General features: G+C 43.8%; 1 long non-coding RNA gene across 3 annotated transcripts; it reads right to left on the bottom strand.

The window, feature by feature from the left end:
• Window positions 1-401: 401 nt before the first annotated feature.
• On the bottom strand, window positions 402-15,737 carry LOC147152365 (uncharacterized). Of its 3 annotated transcripts, none has more exons than XR_015085851.1 (5): window positions 15,577-15,737; window positions 13,739-13,845; window positions 13,393-13,547; window positions 2,914-3,005; window positions 402-2,156 (listed from the first exon to the last, which is right to left on the bottom strand). It is a non-coding gene; the product is annotated as an uncharacterized LOC147152365 (long non-coding RNA). The 3 variants fall into 3 exon arrangements; XR_015085850.1 differs by lacking the exon at window positions 13,739-13,845 and adding an exon at window positions 3,762-3,890; XR_015085849.1 differs by lacking the exon at window positions 13,739-13,845.
• Between the last annotated feature and the right edge of the window lie 1,589 nt (window positions 15,738-17,326).

Below are 17,326 nucleotides of genomic sequence, written 5' to 3'. Positions count from 1 at the left end.
AAACCGAAAAAGCCTCGCCTCATCATTTCCCCCAAATACCTCTGACCGAATCGCTCCACTGTGGAAATGCTGCACCACATTTACTTCCGTAAGCACGTCATGATCACTCATGACGTTGACTGTCTCTTCTTCTGCCTATGTGGGTCACTGTAAGGGCGCAATTATATTCACACATGAAAAGAGACCAAGGTTGCATTTATAATGTAATATGAATGTTTACACAAACAAAAACAAAAAAATCTCAAAAAGATGGCATCTTAGGTCCTCCGTAAAGATGAAAATGACTTCCCGGGCCTGATTTACAGACGCTGCAAATGCGCAAAGGTTCAGGAGCAGAAATCCCATAAATCAGGTAAAAGTAAATATTCAGGCAGTTATTTTGCAAATATTTATTTGCATTGTTCAGTGAATTAGTGCTTTTTTTCCACTGTATGTTTAAATTCAGGCATTTTTGTTTGCTAGATGGATAATTTAAGTTCAGCTTTTTAATTCATTTGAAAGAAACCTTCAACTGCGTTTTTTTGTAAGAGTTCAACATGTGTTCATTTAATAAATGAAATAAAATTTTCTGAAACATGGATAACTACATGGATTTCATAAGCAACACACTATTTTACAAGTGTAAAGGTTGCCTAAAGGAACAAAAGACAAACGAGGTCAAAAATCAAAAACACTAAATAAACATAAGTCCAAAACAACAACAATCAGTAACCAAACAAACACTAGGAAACCATCTTGACTTGGAGTAAGAGAGCAAACAAACAGCAGTTAGCCATGACAAAGACAATAAACCAACAATGACTGAAAGAAAACAAGAAACTAAATACGAACAAACGAGAAAACGGGGAACACCTGGACAAGATACAAAGTGTATAGAGTTAGATGATTGGGTAACACAAGGGATCGGGTGGACGAAACCTGCTTGACTTGGACTAGCAGAGCAAACAAACGTCACAAGGACGATGAACCAAAAAAGGTAAAGAGAGCAAGGAACTAAATACAAACTGATGAGACAGCGAGGAACACCTTGAAGACAAGACAAGACACAAAGTGTTAGAGGAAGCTGTTTGAGTAACTAAAGGGATCGGGTAACCAAGCACAGGTGGACACAATAACCTAACAAGACAGACACAGACGGCGAGGAAAACATGAAACTGAATTCTAAATTAAAACCAAAATCAACAACAGATCAGAGAAGGCCAGACAAGAGGTTCTTGGCGGGACCAGTCTGGTGGCCGTCCACTGAGCCACACAGGAGGTGAGGGCGACCACAGGACTTGCACTGCCGTAGCCGAGTCAGAGAGAGGCAACAGGGCTTGCGCCACCGTAGCAGGTTCGGAGGGAGGCCACAGGGCTTGTGCCGCCAGAGCAGGGTCGGAGGGTGGCTTCAGAACTTGCATCGCCGTTGCAGATTTGGAGGGCGGACGCAGGCCTTTCGCTGCCATAGTAGAATTGGAGAGCTGTCGCATGTTTTGCACCGCCGTAGCAGAGTCGGAAGGCGGCTGCAGGGCTTGCTGGTGGAAGATGCATGATCGAAGGGTAGCCGCAGGGCTTGAGCCACCAGAGCATGATAAGTGACGGCCACATAGCTTGCGCCACCCGAGCAAGGCCAGAGGTTGCGCTGCTGGAGCATGGTCGGCGGTTGAAAGCAGTTCTTGCGCCGCCGTAGCATAATCAGGCTTGCGCCGCTGGAGCAGGGTTGGAGCCTTGTGGTGCAGAGGACCCGGGACGGAGGCCGAGTGCTGTCGAGGAGCCAGCACAGGGGCCTACAGCTGCCAAGGATGTTAACCAAGTCGAGGCCATCTTCAGAATCAGAAAATCTGAGTTTAAAAACAAAACTTTGTGTGGTAAATTACAAGGGGAATGTGAAAAACTTGAATAAATCGATGGCGCGTGAGAGAGACGTGCGTGAGAGGGACTTGGAGGAAAAGACAGAGTTTGAATGTGGGGGTGGTCGGCTGGCTGAGGGCAGTATCAGGCAGACCGGGGTTTCCGACGGCCTGCGTGACCCATTCAGATGGAGCGACACAAGGTATTCCCAGTGACAAGGCAAAGCAGCAGCCAGTGAGATAATCACTCCCTGATTGGAGGTGGTGACGTCTTCAGCTTGATGGATTGTGTCTGAGTCTGCTGGGTTCACGACTGGTCAGTACGTTCTGTCACGTGAGGAGCAGGATTTGGACCCAATAGCATAGGTGACACAGAAGTTGAAAAATAAATGCCTATCAACGAAAATACAAAGCAACTACAGAGCGTAGGACTGGAAGAAAGCTTGTTCCCTGACTTGAGTAAAGTTTGATGTACTGACAAGGTGTCACTGAGTAACTGGAACTTATGAACTGTAAGACATATAAGACCTATATGACATAATAAAGAAAAAGCATAAATGGACCAGAGCAACTGCATCGCAACTGATACATCACAATACATCAAGGAGCAACCAGTCCAAACATGTCAAAACAATGAATGGTAACTATTGATGTAATTGGCTCAGATCAAATAATACTATGAAAAAGTGAGCAAATAATACTATTAAAAAATGACCAGCAAAGAGCAATTGTTAGTGATATGTATTAAGTAGGTAGTGGAAAAACCATGCTAAATGTACACCAAGTCACAAGTCTTTTTCTTTTTTTTTTAAATATTAACAAGACAGTAACCACACTCAGTTTCATGTGTTGATACTGTTGATCGCAACTAAAATGTCCCAATTCAAAATGAACAATAATATTTCACAATATTCGTTCAAACAAATGGTCATATATTTTCTTGTGGATATCCAAGCTAAACTGGGGCAAAGTTACAACATAAATGAACTGATTGAAAGTGTCTCTGAACGTGACATGAACAATAACACAAACACAAACACAAAGAATAATGTGCAAATGTCTTTGAACATGATACAGGTCCTACCGTGAGCTGATGTGGCAGTTCTGTTTTCCTAATTGAGCGATAGCACTTAGCTACCACTGTGATGTCATTTGTGAACAGGCTTGCACCAGACACTAAGAAACAAACAAGTAAATCAACAATAACATACAGACTTCACCATTAAACCACACCACACCAGTCTAGTAGTAGATTAAATTAGCAAACAATGTTAGCAAACCCACCTTCACAATTGCAAAGTTATGATGAAACATAAAATTAAAACCCTTTTAACTCATTAAATGCCAGCCATTCGCAGCGAAGCTAAGCCCCTGACCGCCAGCCATTTTCGAGGATTTTGACCCATCTTTGAAGGCCCACAGAATATAGTGTTTTATGACTATTTAGACATGGGACCTACCAAAAGAGAGAACATGCTAATTTTCACTATACTATTTACTCTTTAAATTTGCTCCTACAGAGCTATGCAAACAGTTCAGTTGGCGCCTACCTCATGCGTGCACACTCCAACCACAAATGGCTGATGAATATTCAGTATGAGGGCAGACTCAGTGGTCCACTGTGACGTGTTCGGTAATTTCATTGGTCAGATGTGACAAGACTATGGGTAACTCTATTGTCGGCATGAAAATCATCAGTCAATTTCATTTAAAGCCGAAGGTTTCAAAGTGTGGGAAAACATAGTAAATACAGTACAAAGACAGAGAAAAAGCAAGATGGGACAGGAGATGAGAACATGATTAGGTAGTCAAGAATACCATAATAATAAGCATCTTTTGGACCATATTTATTTTCCAGTATTAATCCATTCAAATGTCAAATTATGTCCCACTGCACATTGACAGGTAAAAGGGTACATTTGATGTATTTACCTCAAAAATTGGGCCACCATTTTGAAGGATTATATTTGTAAATATGATGATAGCTGCATGTATAGAGTGTGCGGGCAAAGAGGGCAAGAGCCGACTGGAGAGATGGTGGATAGGTAGAGGGTGCAAGACCTGGAAGAAGCGGGAGAGAAAAAGGGCTTTGATGTTCATGACGAAAACAACATCACTAATTAACTATGTGAAGAAACAACATTATAATGACACATAATTTCATGGATCACTGTCTTTTAAGAGCAGAGCAGTGAGAGTTTTTGGGAGGTGAGCGGGAGCAGCAGACCAGTGCACAAAGATGCACAGATATGCCGCTTTTCCATTAGCCCCAAACAGCTCCACACCACACCACTCCACTATGCCAGGCACTACACCACACGGCCTCCGTTGCTTTGCCATTACAATATGCGCATCACAGGATGGGGGACGGGATCAACTGTAGTGTACGAGCTTGCACTGCACTATTCTCACTTGCAGTGTGTCATAACCTTTTACAAGTGGCCAGTCTCGGTCACTGTTTTTTTTTTTTTTGACAACCAAGAACAGTTTGGTCGACTACTATAGAGACAGCTACGGAAGGCCCTACTGTGAAATAACCCCATGAGATCCCGAGAGGGGGGGAGAATGAGATCTCCAATTGGATGGTCCACACGGTGATGACCCATATGAATGGACAAACGACAAACGCAACATACATTTGCAGAAAGCTGTGCAAGAATCATCGAGGCCTGAAAATCCATCAGGCGAGATAGATATGTTTGGAGAAAGAGAATGAGGGCAACGCTCAGGTCCTGTCCCTGGTGACAAGCAGGAGGAGCCCGGCCAGGATCCAACCCACAGAGCCCAGTCCCTCCACGTACCTCAAAGTCCAGATCCCAACAGAGTAATTCCACACCAGCGGATTAAGTGGCCCCCGGCCAGCAAGAGGAGGGAGTGGCTGCAGTTTGATGAGGATGTGTCAAACATCATCCAGGCCACAGCCAACGGAGACGTGGACAGCCGACTCACATCGATGACCACCATCATGGCAAATGGTCACTTATATAGCGCTTTTCTACCTTGGGTACTCAAAGTGCTTTACACTGTACCTCATCTACCAACTGATGATGCAGCATCAGGAGCAACTGATGTTTCAGTATCTTGCTCAAGGATACTTTGACATGGTCACAATGGCTAGGGATCGATCCCATAACCTCCGGGTTGGGAAACGACCACTCTACCACTGAGCCATGCCACCCCGATCATCTTCAGCTATGCCGCAGAAAAAGACCTGGGCTGGTGGAGAAATGAAAATTAAAACCCACTTCCTACACAATGAGCCGCAGAGCCACGCGGATACATCACTTGCGCCAGGAGCTTTGCACCCTCAAGAAGCAGCACAAAGCTGCAACTGAGGAGGAGAAGCAACCCTTAGAAGAACTGAAAAACATCCTGTGTAAGAAGCTGGATGACTCTTCGCAGAGCAGAGTGGCACCGGAGTCGGGGAAGAGAGAGGGCAAGGAACCGAGCAGTGTTCATCACAAGTCCCTTTGGCTTAACAAAACAAAGGTTGGGGAACAAGCACAGTGGTCGGCTGGAGCGCTCAATAGAGCAAGTAAATCGCTTCCTCCAGAAGACATTGAGCAATCCTCTGAGGGACCTGGAACTGGAGCCCAACAAAGCTCTCATTAGCCCAGACCCCCAGTAAAGGAGTTCAACCTGAAGAAGTCAAGTCTGAAAAAGGTTAAGGAGGTCGTCAAGGCAGCCTGCTTGGCATCGGCACCAGGCCCCAGTGGAATTCCTTATCTGGTTTACAAGCGCTACCTGTAGCTTCTACGGCACCTGTGGCGGATCGTGAAGGTGATATGGAGAAGGGGAAAAGTGGCTGACCAGTGGAGGCATGCTGAGGAAGTTCGGATCCCAAAAGAGGAGAACTCAAGAGACATCAGTCAGTTTCGTTCCATCTCACTGCTGAACGTGGAAGGGAAGGTCTTTTTCAGTATCGTTTCATGAAGACTGACTGAGTTTCTCCTCAAAAACAGCTATATTGATCCATCAGTGCAGAAAGAAGGGATCTCTGCAACTGGCTGCTTGGAACACACTGGGATCGTCACACAACTAATCAGGGAGGCCCATGAGAACAGAGGTGACCTAGCTGTCTAGTGGTTGTGCCTGGCCAATGCCTATGGGTCCATACCACATAAACTACCATGTTCCCAGTAAGATCAAGGACCTCATCCTGGATTATTACAATAACTTCAGGATGAGGTTCACTTTTGGGTCAGAAACATCAGACTGGCATTGCATTGGGAATGGAATAATTACAGGCCGCGCCATCTTTTTTCCCTACCCATGAACATGGTGGTTAAGACAGCTGAGGTGGAGTGCAGAGGTCCCCTGACCAAGACAGGGGTACAACAGCCCCCCATCAGAGCTTGTATGGATGACCTCACCGTAACAACAACGTCAGTCCCAGGGTGTAGGTGGATCCTACAAGGGCTCGAAAGACTCATCGCCTGGGCAAGGATGAGCTTTAAGCCCTCCAAATCATAATCAATAGTGCTGAAGAAGGGGGAAGGTGATGGACAAGTTCCATTTTTCCATCTCAGGAACTGTCATTCCAACCATCACAGAGCAATCTGTCAAAAGCTGGGGGAAACTCTTTGACTCCACCCTGAAGGACTCAGCAGCCATCCAGAAGGCCAGTTAAGAACTTGTAATATGGCTAACCAAGGTAGACAAGTCCGGCCTGCCGGGCAGGTTTAAAGCTTGGATCTACCAGCATTCAATCCTGCCCCGTTTACTGTAGCCCCTGCTGATTTACGCAGTCCCAATGACAGCAGTTGAGTCCCTGGAGAGGTAGATGAGTGGATTTCTTCAAAAGCGGCTGGGCCTTAACAGCGCCGCCCTGTATGGAACATCCTGCAGCTTCCTCTCAGTGGCTTGACAGAAGAGTTCATAGTGGTACACACCAGAGAAGTTCTACAGTACAGGGACTCAAAGGACTGAAAGGTGTCAGCAGCTGGCATCGAGGTGAGGACAGGAAGAAAATGGAAGGCATGTGAAGCTGTGGGGCTGGCAGTCACACCTAAGACAAAGGCACTGGTGAGCACTGTGGCAATAGGCAGAGCAGTCTTGGGTTACTTCCCAAAGATCCCCATCAGCCAGACGCATGGGAAGGAAATGCACCGTCTGATCCAAGAAGAAGTCAGAGCGGGCATGGAGGAAGAGCGAGTGAGTAGGGCAGTAGAACTACGGCAGCAGAGAGCGTGGACAAGGTAGGGAGAGTCCACAACAGTGCAGGATCACCTGGTCAAACATCTTGCAGCCAGATTTCCAGGGGGTCAGATTCCCGTCTATGATTTCCTGCCAAGACCAGCCAACCTCCATACGTGGGGGAAAAGTGAGACACCGCCCTGCCCACTGCGTTCTGGTAGAGGCTCTTTAGAACACCTGCCAAAAGGCTCTGGCTATCGATGGCACCATGAACAGGTGCTTAAGGCAGTCGGTAAGAGCTTGGCCTCAGCCATCAGCTCCAGCAACAACCATCATGCCCCAAAGAAATCAATCTCGTTTATAAAAGCGGGAGAAAACCCCAGAGACAAACAACATACGACAACTGGACTACTCCACACAGCATCCGACTAGCAGCTTCAGGATGACCTGGGGAGACAGCTGAAGTTCCCCCAGCACATTGCAACAACAACCCTCCGCCAACCTCAGTCCTCCAAAGAGCTGATCATACTGGAGTTGACAGTGCCCTGGGAAGAACACATGGAGGAAGCAAATGAGAGGAAGAGGGCTAAGTACCAGGAGCTGGTGGAGGAGTGCAGGGGGCGCTACTGGGACGCAAGTCGGGGCTTGATCACTCCCGGCTGGGTCGCCTGGGCAAGGATGTATGATGTTGTGGGACCTGAAACACAGATGACCCCGGGATACATCACTGATGATGTGTCCCAATGTATCAATGGGTTGTTTTCTTGAATAGGGGCAGTTCAAAATATGAATTGCAGTTGCATGTGAGGACGTCATAAAGCCCATTAATGCACAGAAGCTTTCGCATATAAACGAAAAGCAATTTATGGGTTTAAAACAGCCACTGGCAAGACAAAAATACAGCGTATACAGCCCACACATTTTGTGTCTTATAAAAATATTGAACCATATTTACAATTTCATATGTACCATTGATTAGATCAGGGGTCACCATCTCCGGTCCTCGAGGGCACCTGTCCTGCAGGTTTTCCATCTCTCCCTGCTGTAACACACCTGTTAAAATGATCAGGATCGTTATCAGGCTTTTCAAGAGCTTGCTGATGAGCTGATCATTTTAACAGGTGTGTTGCAGCAGGAAGAGATGGAAAACCTGCAGGACAGGTGCCCTCGAGGACCGGAGTTGGTGACCCCTGGATTAGATGGTGCAATAGCTATTTTGCGAGCGACACGCACAACTTGCTGCCAGTGCTCATTCATTCTGAATGGAGTGCTCACAAATTCATTTCGCCACCTCTCTCAAGTCAATGGCTTGGCATCCTCACTCGAGTCTTAAGCCCTCCGGCGGTCACCCAAAGCTACCATTCCCGAGGCGGGGTCCACGATGGGTCGGACCGGGGGAACAGCAAGCCTCTGCTCTGCTGCTGGAGACAGCGAGAAAGCAGCATTCGCTTGCTTGTTAACATTTTTATCATTAATCCTCATAAATGCATCCATGGATACAGATAAAATTGTCATTATGGTTCAGCTTTTGTCCAACACTATTATGTTTATTATACTATATTTTTATGACTTTGACAACGGCCAGCGGGCGGCTCAACTCAAACCAGGAAATGGGTGTGTGTGTTGCTGAATGACAGTGAGGACACGGCCCTAGACGGCCGGCACTTTAGAACCACCTCCGAGAAAGTTGTGAAAAGCGGTTCCATTGGGACCAACCGATCCTGAAAAGGTCTAAAGCAAAAGTGAACATCCTGGGCTAAGTGAGGCTGTCTCGGTGTGGCTCGGCGCCTTCGCTGCCATGGCGTCTCGGAAAGAAAAGTCCCGTGAGATATTATAAGCTTGCTTTAAGACAACCAGTGTAACCAAAAGATGTTAGGTTGCAATTTTTCTTATATATTTCCTTCTGACCACTGCAAATACAGTTTAAAACAGGAGGAATTTGTGAATGGTACTACACAATGCCACACAATGAAAGGAAACCACACAATGTGACAAGGACATGGCATAGCAATAAAGCAAATAAATCGAAAGGCAGTGTTGTACAGCAAATAAAGTCTGCAAGTTCCTCTGAGATAACCAAGAGAATGGTGTACTTGAAGCATACTGTAAGTGACACATACTAAGAAAACAGTATATTCCCTTTGGAGGTCACAATGAATCATGTTAGAAGAACATCAGGGGGAATTCCTTGATGTGCACAGATCTCGTGAAAATGTTTTACCTTTTCTTGCGGTGCAACGCAACCTATCTTTCATTTGTCAGTCAGAATGAAAAGATAGTGTTGTTCACACAAATTTACAGCAACTGTTGTTAGAGAGATGAAGGTTTCAAAAGCCATTATGGCAGACGAAGCCAGGGATGGAAAAACTGAACAGCCGTCACTGTGGAATATATGTCAGCTGGTGCTCCTATCCCCTATAATGTCAAGATGGGTCACCTTTCATGAGTGCGGCAGTGAGGGGCATACAAGAAGAAGCAGCACCCTGAACCAAATATGTACGTATGTGCAGTGTTATGCCCATGAGTTAAATCTGTACTTTTGTCACTGTGTAGAGGTTTTTTTTGACATGCTGAAAAATGCCTACTACAGATTTTTCAATTCTTCTCTTGTGAAGCACCACATAAAAAAAAAAGCTAAGGTTGTAGCAAACCGACTTCATTCAGGTATCCAACACATGCTGGGCATGTCAACTGCATTTGGAGTACTTGCAAACATTCATGCCGCCATCAAGCTCTTTTCCACCATTAACGCAACCCTTGCAATGGGAGTAAAGGCAAAACGCTCTGATTTTCTTCAGTCTATTTGCTGTTTGTTTTCCAGTTTTTCCTGTCAGTTAGAGCAGGGTTGCATAGATACCCTGCCGAATGAGACCATGGATGTTCCCCAAGGAGCCACTTAAAAAAAATGCACCAACTGATTGTCTTGAAGAGAAACGCGGCAATGGCATTAGTGCTGATCTGCATGCCCAGGCATTGGCCCAATGTAAGGCAAATGAAAGAGTGCCAGAGCCATCCTCTAACCGGCGATAAAGTCTTTTTTTCTTTTTTCTTCTTCTGGGGCAAGCAGCAATGGTAAATGAAGTGCATTTATATCGCACTTTATCTAAACCATATGGTGCCCAAAGTGCTTTACAAAGCCTCATATCCACTCCTTCTCACACACATTCATATACCAATGGGGGGCTGCCAGAGGTTGGCCGTAAGACACATATGTGTAGTCACAAGTGATCTCAAATCATAACCTTCAAGTCTCAAGCAAGTCCCAAGTCACTGTGAAAAAAAAGGTCAAGCAAGTCAAGTCGAGTCACCAACAAATTTCAAGCATAAAATGATGAAATCAAGTGATCAAATATTTTTTTCCCCACTTTTTTCCAGTCATTGTAAATACATTGCTAATAATGTCCATCCATCCATTTGTCTGCACCACACTATCCTCACATGCTGGATTTTTCAAAGTCCAACTTTGAAATTTCGCCAAGCCGACCTCCGGGGCTTGTCGCACAGCTCCATATGCGAAATTCAAACACTCGAATGAGTCGCTTGCACCGCAGAGCATCTCTGGCCGGACAGAATTAGCATTTGTTCCGCTACGGCTGCAGGAACGACGGGCGACCATGACGCAGAGGTCCCGTATGAGGGCGACCGCAATGCTAGCTGCTTGGCTGCCTGAGAGTCAGGCATCCGCAACACGAAAATCCGATAAGAGCGTGACCGTGACGCAGAGGTACTTGGCTGCCTGGATAGCAGGTGTCGTTACATAGAGCCCCATGCAGACACAGTTCTTCAACTGCTTTATTCCCACAAGCGGTAAATCAATGCACATTGATTCAGGAGCTGCTATCGGCCACAGGTCACACCCAGTCACCTAACATTGTGATGATGTGACGAATAACACTGGGGCATCTGCACTGTGCCGAGTGCTCAAGTGTGAAACCCTGTATTGGTGCATGTATCGCTTTAACAAGAAATCATGTGACCAATACAGGGAGTGTGTCGTTTGGATGTGCTGTGTCAAAGTGTGTCTATAAGGAAGCTGTACTGTAACCGTATCGACATGTTGTGGGTTTGTCGGATGGAGATGTGGCAGTGTTGGACTTTTGGTCCCTGTGAAAGAGTGTTTTCTATGTCAGGAACTAGTGTCTAAGAGGAGAAATAGTCTTAGAGCAAAGACACTTCAAAAACCTTTGTTCCTCATTGAAAATGTTTGAAGGAATGCATATTAAGTGTTTTATTTCATATGATTGAACACTTTGGTTAACAAAATCCCATATATAAGTTACATGTTATCTCTGAATTTTATCACACAAATTTGCTATATATTACATGCAAACTCATTTGAGCATTTACACCAGGGGTGTCCAAACGTTTTGCAAAGAGGGACAGATTTGGTGAGGTGGAAATGTGTGGGGGCCGACCATTCAGCTTCCATTTACTTTAATTTTTCTCGATGTTCGTTACCAGTCACCTTGTCGTAGTTTGCATGTTTCGTCTGGTAATGACTCTTGATATTGAATTTCTTGAAAACAGCCACAGTCTCTTAACGAACTTGGCAGACACAGTTGTTTTGTATTTCAGTAAAAAAAAACATATCGTTGCTGTCCTGCGTATGTCCAATTTTGGAAAGTTTTTTTAATTTTCACAATGCGATGTGTGTAACGCGGAAACACCATTCATTCAAAGAATGGAAATAAGTGTTTTTCACAGGACAGTGACAATAAGACAATTTCCACTTGCCCTGGAAGCAACGGCCCTCTCGGTCAACTTTCCTTTTCTTCAATACAGTCTCTATTTTAGAAATGGGCTGCAGAGTAGAGGGAAGATCTTAAGCGGGCCTAAAATGTCAATCATAACGTTCGGGTCGGGTCGGGCCAGGCTTCTCCCTCACCGACTTTTTTTTTTTTTGAATAAATATATGTTTATAAAAATGTATACTAAAATGGTGTGTAGATACTAAACTAAGGAATACTCATATTATAAAATAAATAATTTGGATAAAACAGAGAAGGCGCTGTAAGGTAATTGCTATATAACTACTAAACAGGAGCCGCAGAGCCAGAGCACGCTTTGCGCACGTGAGAGAGCCAGTCAGCAAGTCCGCATCTATTTTGACCTGGTATCCCCGATATGGAGCAGCAGGAAGTCAAGGATTAACTAAAGACAGGGGACCTGAAAAGGCAAACACGCACCGGTAAGAGTGAGGTGTGGAAAAGCTTCAAATTGATTGTTGAAAATACTACAGAAACTTGCGTTGGCTTCGCTGAATGTAGTCAATGTCGCGCTTTGCTTTTATACGAGAGCAAACAGACTGGCACCTCGACGCTGAGCAGGCATTTAAACAGCTGTATTGGCAAAAGTGATGATTGTCAAACATCTATATTATCATTAGACCGCCCCTCTTCGCGCTAAGCAGGCCATCACAGACAAGTGCGCGGACTTTTGCTGTCAGGACCTTCGACCATTTTCAGTAGTTAGTGGCGAAGGTTTAAAAAATCTGGCTCAAGAACTGATCAATGTTGGGTCAACTTTTGGCCGCGTACCTGTCGACTTGGTCCTGCCCCTCTACACCACAGTGTCAAAGGCGTGCACCGAGAAGGCTGAGGTAAAAAGGAGCTTGTTAATTGAATGGGTAAAGAAAGCTCTGGCAAATGGCTGCGACGTCGCCATGAGTACCGATATGTGGACTGATGATTACAGAAAGATGAGTTGTATTGCAATAACTTGGCACTTTACTGAAACGGACTTCAACTTGGTTGGAAAAACCCTCACCACTGCTGTATTTTCAGCAGAAGACATCAAAACGGGGAAGAATATAAGAAGAGAACTGGTCCGACTTCTGGTGAATAGATTTGGTTTGGAACCTTCATCTTTATCCAGTATCGTGTGGGTTACAGATCAGGGCAGTAACATCGTGAAAGCTTTGGGGCCTTACAAGCGCCTCTCGTGCCTTGACAAGGACGCACTGCAAACGCCCCAGACATAGGAGAAACCATTAGTGCAGCCAAGAGTGTTGTCCGTTTAATCAAGCAGTCTGGTGTGGCAGCACAACTATCAAAAATAGTGCTTCAGATGGGTGAAACCAGATTCAGCACCGTTTACTTGACGCTCAAGACTGTGCACGAGATATTTAGTGAGTTGTGTGAGAAGCTGCAGTCACGCGGAGAGAATGAGCGCATTGACAACATTGTGCCAGATCTGTTAGAATTTTTTATCTCCTTTCTAGAGCCTTTCTATGCAGCACAACGAGAACTGGAAGGAGATAAATATACCACACTGAATCTAGTTTGCCTCTGGAATGAGGAGCTAAAAAAGCACTGCCAACCCAGTTCTACGAATAATTCTCCCAATGTGAGCCACAGGCATTCTGAACTCTTGGATCAAAAAATCAAAATACATATGTTGCAAAAGTTGCACTGTTCCTGTGGCCTACCTTCAACAAACTCAAAATGATGACACCGACAGAGGTGTCAGAGGTGCATGCACATGTCCGCACACTCCTGGAAGAAGAAGATGAAGGAGGAGAGGCCACCATTACAACTTTTGAAAACGAGGAGGACGAGGCGCACACCAGCACCCTTTCTCCACCTGCAGCAAAACGAAAAAGGAGGGGTTTTTTTCGCGAGTGGGAAAACACGTATGATGACGAGATGAGGTTAACCTGTACATTAGTCAAAGGCATGCCATGGCTGATGACCGAGATTTGCTTGGCTGGTGGAGAATAAACTCCAGTATATACCCGAAGCTTGCTAATTTAGCAAGATCCGTGTTGTGCATACCCGCATGCAGCAGCAGCAGCAATGAGTGAGTTTTTAGTTCAGCTGGCCGCACGATAGATCAGCGGAGAACTTCACTGAAACCTGGCACAGTGGACGCGATCTTGTTCCTGCATGACGACCACAAAATATAAACAACACAAGTAATATCCTGCTATTCCAAATCGGCATTTTAATTATTGTCTGAGGCTTTATTTCCCTTATTTCACAGGAATAAAGTGCAGGACACAAGGCCGCAATTTGTAGACTACAGGCAAGGTCGGGCAGCAGCTTAAACGATTTTATTCTATTTATGTTTTGCACAATTTGTAACGTATATTTGTTTGTTCATGTTTGCCATTTATTGTATTATACATTCACTAAGCTTTTGCTTAGTGCGCATCAAGATCTCTCTTTTGCTCTCTTTGTCTGGCCTCTTATTCTGTGTTCCAGCGTTATTTCGTTGTGCAAATGCATTTATCATGTTCATAAAAATATGTCGATTATTTTAACCTCAAGAAATCTTGCGTTTTTTTCTGCCAAAAATACTATGGGATAAATTGATACTAAAAAAATGCAGGCCATGAAATTTTCATAAAGAAAAGTGTTGAAACTTGTACGTAAATGTCTAGATGAGTGCGTAATGCCCTGTCAGTGTCAGAGCTAATAGGGTGGGCCATGATGTGCAAGAAACACCGTGATTAAATCAGTATGTTGTCACAACTCACTGCGCTACGCTACGCTAACATGTTGCTACGCTAACATCACAGTGCGCTGAGGCGTTTCGAGGCCGTGAGTAGTTTTGGCCACGAGACGCCGTGGTCCGCAAAAAAACAGAAGTCGCCTCATCACAACACGTACTGTACTAAACCCTTGCAATGACAATTCAAAGAACTCCTTCATGTCTCTGTCTATTATCCACCAGTCATTGTTCTTCTTTGTCTCTCTGCCTCTCTCTCTCTCTTAAAGTGCCGCGCTAGATTCTTAAGGACGTACTTCTGCTGTGGTGTATGGCCCAATTTTCAACCTGTCAAAATACGGACGGCCTTAAATTTTTCCCGTCAACTCTTAAAAAAATCCGTCAATGATGGAAAATTGTCGGTTAATGTAACCTCCGCAGACACAGAAATAAAAAAGATGTAAATGTTTATACAGTCTTGTTTAACTTAGATTTCGTTATAAAAGACAGGCTTTAATTTGTTATCATAAATCACCCCTCCTCCTCCCGAGTCCTCACAAATAAAATATGAAATTTCGGGTTTGCTTCGGGCTCTGGCCTGAAAATCCAATTAATTGTTCTGGCTTGGGCTGGGTCGGGCTGGAATTTTTAGGCCCGATCTTACCTCTACTGCAAAGGGACACACTAAAGGTCAATGCAGCAAGGTGTTCACTCTGACACCTAACACGACTTTGAGAGTGCTGTTTTCAGAGAGGCTGAGTGCGCTCTAAGCGTGTTTCTCAAAGCACCCGAAGAGTGCAGCCACAAGTCTGCTGCCATCTGGTGGTTGAATATAAAACAACATTATTTTTTTATGTGTATTTTGTACTGTGGTCAACACTACTGCCGTGCCACTCATCATTAATTTCATGCCAGAAGCTGTGGGCCGGTTGAACACGGGCCGCATTTGGTCCCCGGGCCGGACGTTGGACATGCCTGATTTACACAATTAGGCAGATTTTGAACTCTTCTGAACAACAACTTCATTAAGATAACAAATAGAGCAAATACAATTATCAAATACAAGATCATATTTTGAGTACAATACTAGTAATTGAATAAAGATTTACTATTATTTCACAGGCTAATGTTGGGTCAGAATGCAAGTTGTTCCATCATATTTTCATGCTGTTTACCTACCTACCTTTTAGATCTTTAGCAGATGTCACTATAGGGTGACCAACACAGTGCCAATACAGTGTCAACACAGTTTGTTAAATGTGTCAATACACACTTTTGAGGCATCATCATCCCATCACTACAACACGCTGACTGCCTGCTTAAGCCAATCTTCAATCTTATATGGCACTCCTACCCTCTCATCTGCAATGTTACTTTAATTCCTTGATCTCTGTTCCTTTCCTGTTCTATTTCAAAGACATCAAATACACACTTACGAGAAAGCAACTAAAGAGCAACTTTTATTCAACTATTTCCAAGCATGCTGGGAAGTGCATGGCTTCACCATCGCAACAATAAAATATTCTGATAGCAATGAAAACAATACTTGTGTTTGCTGAAAAACATTCAGTTTTACTTTGTCTTTTCCCATTTCCGTATTTTACCACTTATAGTTGACATTGGAAATGAATGTTTGAGTAACTGAAAATACAAAAAGGATAAAATACAACATTGTCATTGTTGGAATTAAAATTACTCAAATTTTAGATTTTCTTTTACGATTCATTTCCATTTAATCATTCCTTGATTCAAACAATCATTTCTTTCATCATTATAGTAGTTCGAACTGCATAATTTAGCTCACACTCTCATCTAATGGCCCAGATATGCAACAACGTAGTAATTGAAAAAAATAAAGGAAAAACAAATATTGGACCTAACAAAAGAGAAATCATGGGTACAGTATATACTATTCACATTTACAGCATTATCTATTATTCAAGTTATGTAAAAATATATCATATCAATGTATCACATAATAGTATAACAACAATAATATAATAAATACTCACACTGGCTTTATGAGTTTAAGTGAGATCAAACTGTTACAAAAGGTCTGTGTATTTCAGACGGACAATAAACTGGACTGTTTAAAGTGTACAATGTATTGGATAGATAGATAATGATTAAATATCTACTTAGATCTCCTCCATAATAATATTAGGAGCTCCGCCACTTTACCCGAGGATACAGCTGAATGTATGAAATCACCTTCACAATATTCAGTCAACAATGTCCACCCAACCCCTCACCACTATGTCATACAGCCTTTTCTACCCTATTTTCTCACTGTAGGTTAGAACCAAAATACCTATCCATGCTAAATAATTTCATTATTTTTTTGGCCCAGTGCTATGAATATTAATCTTTTCATCGTAACAAAATTGGTGCATAAAATTATATTAAAATGAAATAAATGCTGTGCCATGAGTTTAAGGATCTTTCACAGTTACTTCCCGTGCACAGGGACATAATCATAATGAGGCATTTGCCAGCATCTCTCCCAGTGCATTATGATTCATCCACGTACACAGACACAAATGACAAACAAAACATCATACCTTCCATCCTCGTGTCTCATTTTGGAAGGCTCTCTCCATCATTTACTCAGATCTATTCCAAGGATTGATGCAGCAGCTCAAGTGCTGCCATTATTTCACATTTGGTGCCCGCAAAATTTCATCAACGGGCTTATTCCTCCATCTCTGACTGATCTCTAAGACAAACATCACTCTAAAGATGGCAGTAAGTCAAGGATCTCACTACAAAAGGGGTTTTGTTCTCTAAGACCTGCTTGATGTAGAATATTTTGTTACCAAATCTGTTTTGTGTCATCCCAAAGACTCTGGAGAGGGTGCAGAGAGATGAGTTGTAACAGGGGTCATTATCTCCAATTTTAACCTCAGAGTGCTTTTAGTATTGTGTGTGTCTGA

This window comes from Filicampus tigris, chromosome 2 (genome assembly GCF_054856515.1).
Source record: "Filicampus tigris isolate MCC_2025a chromosome 2, RoL_Ftig_1.0, whole genome shotgun sequence".
NCBI lineage: Eukaryota > Metazoa > Chordata > Actinopteri > Syngnathiformes > Syngnathidae > Filicampus > Filicampus tigris.
Note: the sequence above shows the minus strand (reverse complement) of the source record. Positions and strands in the feature narration are given on the sequence as shown.